This window comes from Pygocentrus nattereri, chromosome 29, assembly GCF_015220715.1.
Source record: "Pygocentrus nattereri isolate fPygNat1 chromosome 29, fPygNat1.pri, whole genome shotgun sequence".
In the NCBI taxonomy this organism is placed as follows: Eukaryota; Metazoa; Chordata; class Actinopteri; order Characiformes; family Serrasalmidae; genus Pygocentrus; species Pygocentrus nattereri.
Window position 1 is genome coordinate 42,805 of NC_051239.1, and position 7,824 is coordinate 50,628.

A 7,824-nucleotide genomic window follows, 5' to 3' on the forward strand; every position below is an offset into this window, starting at 1 on the left:
GACCGGGGATAAATAAATAAATACAATAAGGAGCGGTGAGCGAATTCGGGCGGCATGAGCGAATCGGCAACGAAAAGCCCGCGATGACGGCCCACGGACGGCCCGACAACCCCCTCGGACGAAAGCCCTTTGGGGGAGACGAACCTTCATGTTGGGCGGAGGAGGGGGTGGAGCGGCGCTCCTGCATGGCCGAGCCTGGTGCCAAAGAGCCGGTGCATGGAAGGGGGGGGAAACGCTCGTACGAGATCAGGGACTTATTTTTCCGGGGTATTGCTGGAGGGGGGGGGCCTGAGGAAAAGCCGAAACAAACCCCCCCCGCCCGTTCCGTCGACGGACCGCTGCCTCGCTTCAAAACGGGGCCCGACCGACCCAGCCCTTAGAGCCAATCCTTATCCCGAAGTTACGGATCTAACTTGCCGACTTCCCTTACCTACATTGTTCCAACATGCCAGAGGCTGTTCACCTTGGAGACCTGATGCGGATATCGGTACGGCCCGGCGCGAGATTTACACTGCCTCCCCCGGATTTTCAAGGGCCGGCGAGAGCTGACCGAACACGGCCCATTACGACCGCGCTTTCCAGGGCGCAGGCCCCTATCTCGGGGTGAACCCATTCCAGGGCGCCCTGCCCTTGATCAAGAAAAGAGAACTCTCCCCGGTGCTCCCGCCGGCATCTCCAGGTTCGTTTGCGTTACCGCTGCGGGCACCTTTCGGCGCCGTTCTCCGCACCTCCGGGTTCAGGGATCTTGGCCTGACTCCCTTTCGGTCGAACTGGGGCGAAGGAGGCCATCGCCCAGCCTATCCGAACGGCGTTCGCCTATCCCTTAGGACCGACTAACCCGCGTCCAACTGCTGTTCACACGGAACCCTTCTCCACTTCGGCCTTCAAAGCTCTCATCTGAATATTTGCTACTACCACCAAGATCTGCACCCGCGGCGGCTCCACACGAGCCCACGCCCGCACTTCCCTGCCACCGCGGCGGCCCTCCTACTCGTCGCGGCGTAACTTCCACTTGCCAGCGACGGCCGGGTATGGGCCCGACGCTCCAGCGCCATCCATTTTCAGGGCTGGTCAATTCGGCAGGTGAGTTGTTACACACTCCTTAGCGGATTCCGACTTCCGTGGCCACCGTCCTGATGTCTATATCGACCAACACCTTTCATGGGGTCTGATGAGCGTCGGCGTCGGGCGCCTTAACCCAAGCGTTCGGTTCATCCCGCAGCGCCAGTTCTGCTTACCAAAAGTGGCCCACTAGGCGACTCACATTCACGTCCCGGGCTCCACGCCAGCGAGCCGGGCTTCTTACCCATTTAAAGTTTGACGGGTAGGGTGAGGTCCGTTTCGGCCCCAAGCGCCTCACATCATTGCTTTACCGGATAAAACTGTGTCACGAGCGCCAGCTATCCTGAGGGAAACTTCGGAGGGAACCAGCTACTAGATGGTTCGATTAGTCTTTCGCCCCTATACCCAAGTCTTACGACCGATTTGCACGTCAGGACCGCTTCGGGCCTCCACCGGAGTTTCCCCCGGCTTCACCCTGCTCAGGCATAGTTCACCATCTTTCGGGTACTGCCGCGTGCGCTCAAGCTCCATCACCCCCCGCGGCGGACAAAAAGGGGGCAGACGGGCCGGTGGTGCGCCCCCGAGCCCCGGAGGGGGGGGATCCCACCAAAAAAAACTTACTTTCATTGCGCCGTGGGGTTTCGTACGAGCCCTTTGACTCGCGCACGCGTTAGACTCCTTGGTCCGTGTTTCAAGACGGGTCGCATGGGAAACCGTTTCGCCGCAGACCCCGGGCTTTCCAAATGAACCCTCTGAGGCCTCACCTCAGCCCAGCGGCGCGGCGCAGTCGGACGGGGACTGTGGACAGTCCGAGCCCAGTCGACAGCCGCGCCGGAGGCCGAAGGGACCCCCCTCCCGCATCTCGCCCACGTGGATTGAGAGCAAGACACGGGGTCGGGCTGAAATCTAACTAATCATCTCCCAGGCTCCTCGGCCCCGGTAATCGGCGAAGTGAGAGCGGGAGGGCGCTGTAAAGCCGACAAAGACGGGGGAGAGGGGAAAAAGAAAACATTCTCTCTCCCCCCCCCAAAACCCGCTCGGCCACCTTCGCCCCCGAACCCTTCCAAGCCGAACCAGAGCCGGTCGCGGCGCACCACGACTCGGAAGAAATGCGCCCGACCGCTGCCTCGGCGCGCCGGGACCGCGGCCTACCTCCGACGGACCCAGGTCGGTGGCCTCACCCCTCCGTGGACACCCACAGCGAGCAGAAGGGTGAAAGGATGAGACCTGACCCGAGCCCCGAGGAAGACACGCGGACGAGCCGACGTGGAGAGCGAGCGGCAAGGTTGACTCTTCCGAGGGGTGGACTACACGGCGCCCATGCGTTTTCCTCTTAACGGTTTCACGTTCTCTTGAACTCTCTCTTCAAAGTTCTGGTTTCAACTTTCCCTCACGGTACTTGTTCGCTATCGGTCTCGTGCCAGTATTTAGCCTTAGATGGAGTTTACCACCCAACTTTGGGCTGCATTCCCAAACAACCCGACTCCGAGAAGAACGGCACGCCGGCGGGGCCGATGGCCGATACACGGGCCTCACACCATCTCTGGGAGTGGGGGCAAATTTCGTTAACGACTTTGACCATCGGGCCGCACGCCGTGACCGGAGACGTTCTTCTATACGCCACATGTCCCCCACCCGTTATCGGGGAAACAGGGGATTCGGCGATGGGCTCTTCCCTCTTCGCTCGCCGCTACTAGGGGAATCCTGGTTAGTTTCTTTTCCTCCGCTTACTGATACGCTTAAGTTCAGCGGGTTGTCTCGCCTGAGCCGAGGCCGCTATACGGAAGGGGTCGGGGAAAAATAATCAGGCCTCCTTTTTTTTTTCTCCATCCACCGAAGGGGTCGGGCCGGGCTTCTCTCTCTTCGCTGGTTTATGGGTGTCCACAAGGTGGGTGTGGATGGGGAGATCCCCATCCGCTCCGCACCGAACCACACAACCAGCGGGAAACAAAAAACCCTCCCGTCCGACGGGGGTATGGGGAATAGAGGAGCCTTTTTTTCTCCCCCGACGTGCCGCCTGGAACTCTCTCTCGAGAGAGAGAACCAGGACTGGCCGACACCGAGGCCCGCGCGAGTCGGGCCGTCTGCATTTAGGAGGACAAAGGCCGACCTGGGGGGGGTGGCCTGCGAAACCTCCAACCGCGGTCCGGCCTCCGGAGAGGACCGGTCCGATAGATACGAAACCACGGCACTCGGACAGACGTGGCCCAGGATTCGGGCCCCTGGGCCGCAATGTGCGTTCGAAATGTCGATGATCTGTGAAAGTAATGCAATTCACATCAATTCTCGCAGTTTGCTGCGTTCTTCATCGACGCACGAGCCGAGTGATCCACCGCTAAGAGTAGTAAAATGCTTTTTCATGGGTGTGTTATAAGGCCCAATATTCACACAAAGTGTTCGACGAGAGTTCCACACCATGGGCTAAGGCGTTAGTCTCATCTCATCCAGGATGGATATTTTAACTGGAAAAAGTGGAACCAGCGCCCTTTCTCATAGTGGGACGGACATGATAGACCGGGCGCCCCCCTAACCTGGGCTCCGCCGCCAACTCTAACGAGTAGAGCCACAGCGTTTCCCCAGGATCAAGGGGGGGTCTTCAAAACCCTCGCTCCCCGCGCCCGCCTGCCTGCATCCGATCCGCGGACGGAACGGGGGGCTGGCGGAACGCGCTCAGCGGTAAGCGGGTACCCGACCGGGATGGAACATAGGAGACCGAAGGCCCAAAATCATGACACCGACGGACACAGGAGGGAGCCGGCCGAAGGTAGAGGGGCTAAACCGACCCACCCCACTTCCTTTCTCGGAAAGGTGCAGGAGAGAGAGATGGAGAGAGAGAGCCGGGAGAAGGGCTTCTTCGAGCGCTTACCAGCCCCGGACACCTTCACATCAAAAACTCCCACAACCGAACCAGAGATAGAGAGAGAGAGAGAGCGAGAGCGAGAGCAACCCCATCCGACGGGTCTCGACAACCAACGTGCCCGTTCTCGGCGGGGGTTTGGTTTTCACAACGACCGGGGCAGGGAGAGTCTTCCCCCCCCCCCTCCCGGGTTAGACGAGTGTGATCCTTCCGCAGGTTCACCTACGGAAACCTTGTTACGACTTTTACTTCCTCTAGATAGCCAAGTTTGATCAGCTTCTCGGGCCTCTCCTAGGGAAGGCTGCGTCCCCCATTTATGGGGGCCCGATCCAAAAACCTCACCCGACCATCCCATCGGTAGTAGCGACGGGCGGTGTGTACAAAGGGCAGGGACTTAATCGATGCGAGTTGGTGACTCGCGCCTACTTGGAATTCCTCGTGCATGGGGAACAGTTCCAATCCCCAATCCCGGGCACGTTCCGGGGTTCTACCGGATCGCCTCCAAGATGAGCCTCTCAGTGGAGGATCCCGCTGAACCGGTCATTGTAACTCACGTGCAGCCCCGGACATCTAAGGGCATCACAGACCTGTTATTGCTCCATCTCGCACGGCTTACGCCTCGCCGCGTATCCCTCTAAGAAGTTAGCTACGACCAAAATAGTGGCCGCAGAACTATTTAACACGCCGGGGACTCGTCCGTTATCGGAATCAGCCAGACAGATCGCTCCACGAACTACGAACGGCCATGCACCACCACCCCACTGAATCGAGAAAGAGCTATCAATCTGTCAATCCTATCAGTGTCCGGGCCGGGTAGGTTGCTCCGGGTTGAGTCGAATTAAGCCGCAAGCTCCACTCCTTGTGGTGCCCTTCCGTCAATTCCTTTAAGTTTCAGCTTTGCAACCATACTCCCCCCGGAACCCATAGACTCAAGGTTTCCCGTTGACGCTGCCCGGCGGGTCGTTACAGGTCTGGACGCCGCCGGATTGCGGGTCGGCATGGTTTACGGTCGGAACTACGACGGTATCTAATCGTCTTCGCGCCTCCGACTTTCGTTCTTGATTAACGAAAACATTCTTGGCAAATGCCTTCGCTCTTGTCCGTCATGCGCCGGTCAAAGAATTTCACCTCTATCGGCACAGTACGAATGCCCCCGGCCGTCCCTCTTAATCATTGCCTCCGGTCCTTTACAAACCCATGGAACCACAGGACCAGAGAGGCCCTATTCCATTATTCCTTGCTGGGCGGTCAACCAAAAGAAGGCGTAAGCCCTGCTTTGAGCACTCCGATTTGTTCAAAGTAAACGCTTGCCGTGCTTCATGCCCAGACTAGACTCAACCAAGAGCCTCCGGGGAGCGCCGGCGAGGAGAGGTGGGGGGGCGGCGGAACGCAGCGCACGACCATCAAGGAGGGGGGGGGCCGCCGGTCCGTTCCCCCCACACCGCAAGTCCAACTACGAGCTTTTTAACTGCAGCAACTTTAATATACGCTATTGGAGCTGGAATTACCGCGGCTGCTGGCACCAGCCTTGCCCTCCAATGGAGCTTCACCGATGGGTTTGGATTCGGCTCAGTCACAGTCACGAAGCCAACTTTTCAGAGACCCGCGCCCGTATTTTTCGTCACTACCTCGCCGTGTCGGCAATGGGTAATTTGCGCGCCTGCTGCCTTCCGTGGATGTGGTAGCCATTTCTCAGGCTCCCTCTCCGGAATCGAACCCTGATTCCCCGTTACCCGTCGTAACCATGGAAGTCCAATACACTGCCGTCGAAAATTGATAGGGCAGGTGCTTGAATGATACGTCGCCGGCTCAAGAGACCGTGCGATCGGCCCGAAGTTATCTGGAGTCACCGGTGCCATGGGTGTACGGATCTGATAAATGCAAGCCTCCCGCTAAGGAAACACCTCGGGCCCGGCCGCCTACACCGCACTCTCTCTCCCGCGCCAGAAAAAGAGAAGAGAACGGGGAGGGCGGCGTACGGGAGTCGGGCGAACCACGCGGTCGGCCATGGGTCAGCATGTATTAGCTCTGGAATTACCACAGTTATCCAACGGACAAACGTGTGTAGCGGGTCAAAGGAACCATAACTGATTTAATGAGCCATTCGCAGTTTCACTGTCACCAGTCCCGTGTGAACTTACACTTGCATGGCTTAATCCTTGAGACAAGCATATAATACTGGCAGGATCAACCAGGTAGTTTAGTGGCGGAGCTTCGGAAAGCCGCCATCCTCCGAAGCTGGGTGACGGGCCCGTCCCAGAAAACCTGGTCCATGGCCCAGCACGGGGGCCCGGAGAAATAGAAAAAATTTTTGGTGGCCACCTGCGGTCAAGCCACGGACGCGTCTACCCAGCCTCCACGATACCCGCAGGCCGTAACATAGAACATGCCGGCTTAACGCGAGTCACCGTGTGGTTCAGGGGTCCCATCCGTGGCGCTCGCGGCCAGTTTTACGCCAAAAAGTCACTTCCGAAGCGGACGTTACAACCTGCCAGCCTCGGGGAAACCCAAAAGAGGGCCCCCAAATGCGGTTCTGGGAACATACGTCCGCCTCGTCCGCGACCCTGGCGGGATGCGCACCGCAACCGCTATCCGAGCAAAGACTCGTTGCACCCAGCCTCCACAGCGATTCACAGGCCGTAACAAGAACCGCGGAATGGCCCTATGCCGACTTAACGCGAGTCACCGTGTGGTTCACCCGACCTCCACAGTTTCTCACCGGCCGTAACAAGAGCCCCGACAGCCCAATGCTGGCTTTACGCAAATCGCCATGTGGTTCAGGGGTCGTACGGGCCATTACCCCTTCGCGGTTACCGCTACTCCCAGCAAAGACGCGTTGCACCCGGCCGACACAGTCACTCGCAGGCCGTAACATAGAACATGCCGGCTTAACGCCAGTCACCCGTGCGGTTCAGGGGTCGTACGGTCTCATACCTCTTTCGCGGTTGGTCCGCTGCGATACACAGAGCTTTTCATGGAAGGAAACCCCACGGTGGAGGTTCATCCGCCCCATATTCAGCACCGCGTGTCGCTTCCTGCGTTCGATGGAGTTCACCCGACGCCAATCCTTACCCGTTAACCCCGTCCCTCTTACGGCCAAGGTGGTGACAAGCGGGACCACATCCAACCTCCCCATGGGTCTCTTTCTGCCGGCTTCCCTTTCGTGAACGTTCCCTGGGAAGATTAAGTGTTACGCATTTTTCCGGCTTGGGGGGTGGTTATCGAGCATATATATATATATATAAGTCCCTTACTATAGACGCTTTAACACCTCTCTCCTAGCCATTTTCGGGACGAGGCCGGGGTGGGGAAAGAACGCCGCGTCTACTATCCCTCTCCGGTCCCAGGCCTGGGCCCAGACCTCTCTCCGTGCATAATCACCCAACGGTGCGTGTCGTGGGCCCGCGCCCACGGACGCTTATAAACATGGGTTTCTCCTCCCCGAGGAGGGGAGACTTTATTTGAGAACAAGGAAACACATTTGATTCATAGGGATGAGAAACCAGTAAACCACGGCTCCTTCAGTATAAAGCCGGAGGGGCGGCTGGGGGCTGTAAGAGTAGTGGATAGATTTTTTTGCCCCTCTGGGACGCCGGAACCCAGAAAACATTGTTTCAACCACCCCACCTGAAAAACCTCCGGAGCAGCGCTTACGGCGTTCTCCCCCGTGGGTAAGACGAACTCTGTAAACAACGGACCTGTTTGGCGTCGCTTCTAAGATCGGTCGGGGCTAAGACCACTGACGGGTCTTCCCCCTTGAGGCTGGCTCGCAAAGGCGGGGAGGAACACAAAAGCCCATAGCGGCGCAAGGACTGCGCCGGGCTTTGGCCTTAAAAACCCCTGGCGAGCCCGGTATGCCAATCCATCTCCAGGGTATTTTTTGATTATCGAGAGTCCCCGCACTC

The 7,824-nt window shown here is 58.5% G+C and overlaps 1 non-coding gene across 1 annotated transcript; it reads right to left on the reverse strand.

The window, feature by feature from the left end:
• Window positions 1-3,248: 3,248 nt before the first annotated feature.
• LOC119262864 lies at window positions 3,249-3,406 on the reverse strand. Its single transcript, XR_005129979.1, has one exon. It is a non-coding gene; the product is annotated as a 5.8S ribosomal RNA (ribosomal RNA).
• Window positions 3,407-7,824: the final 4,418 nt, after the last annotated feature.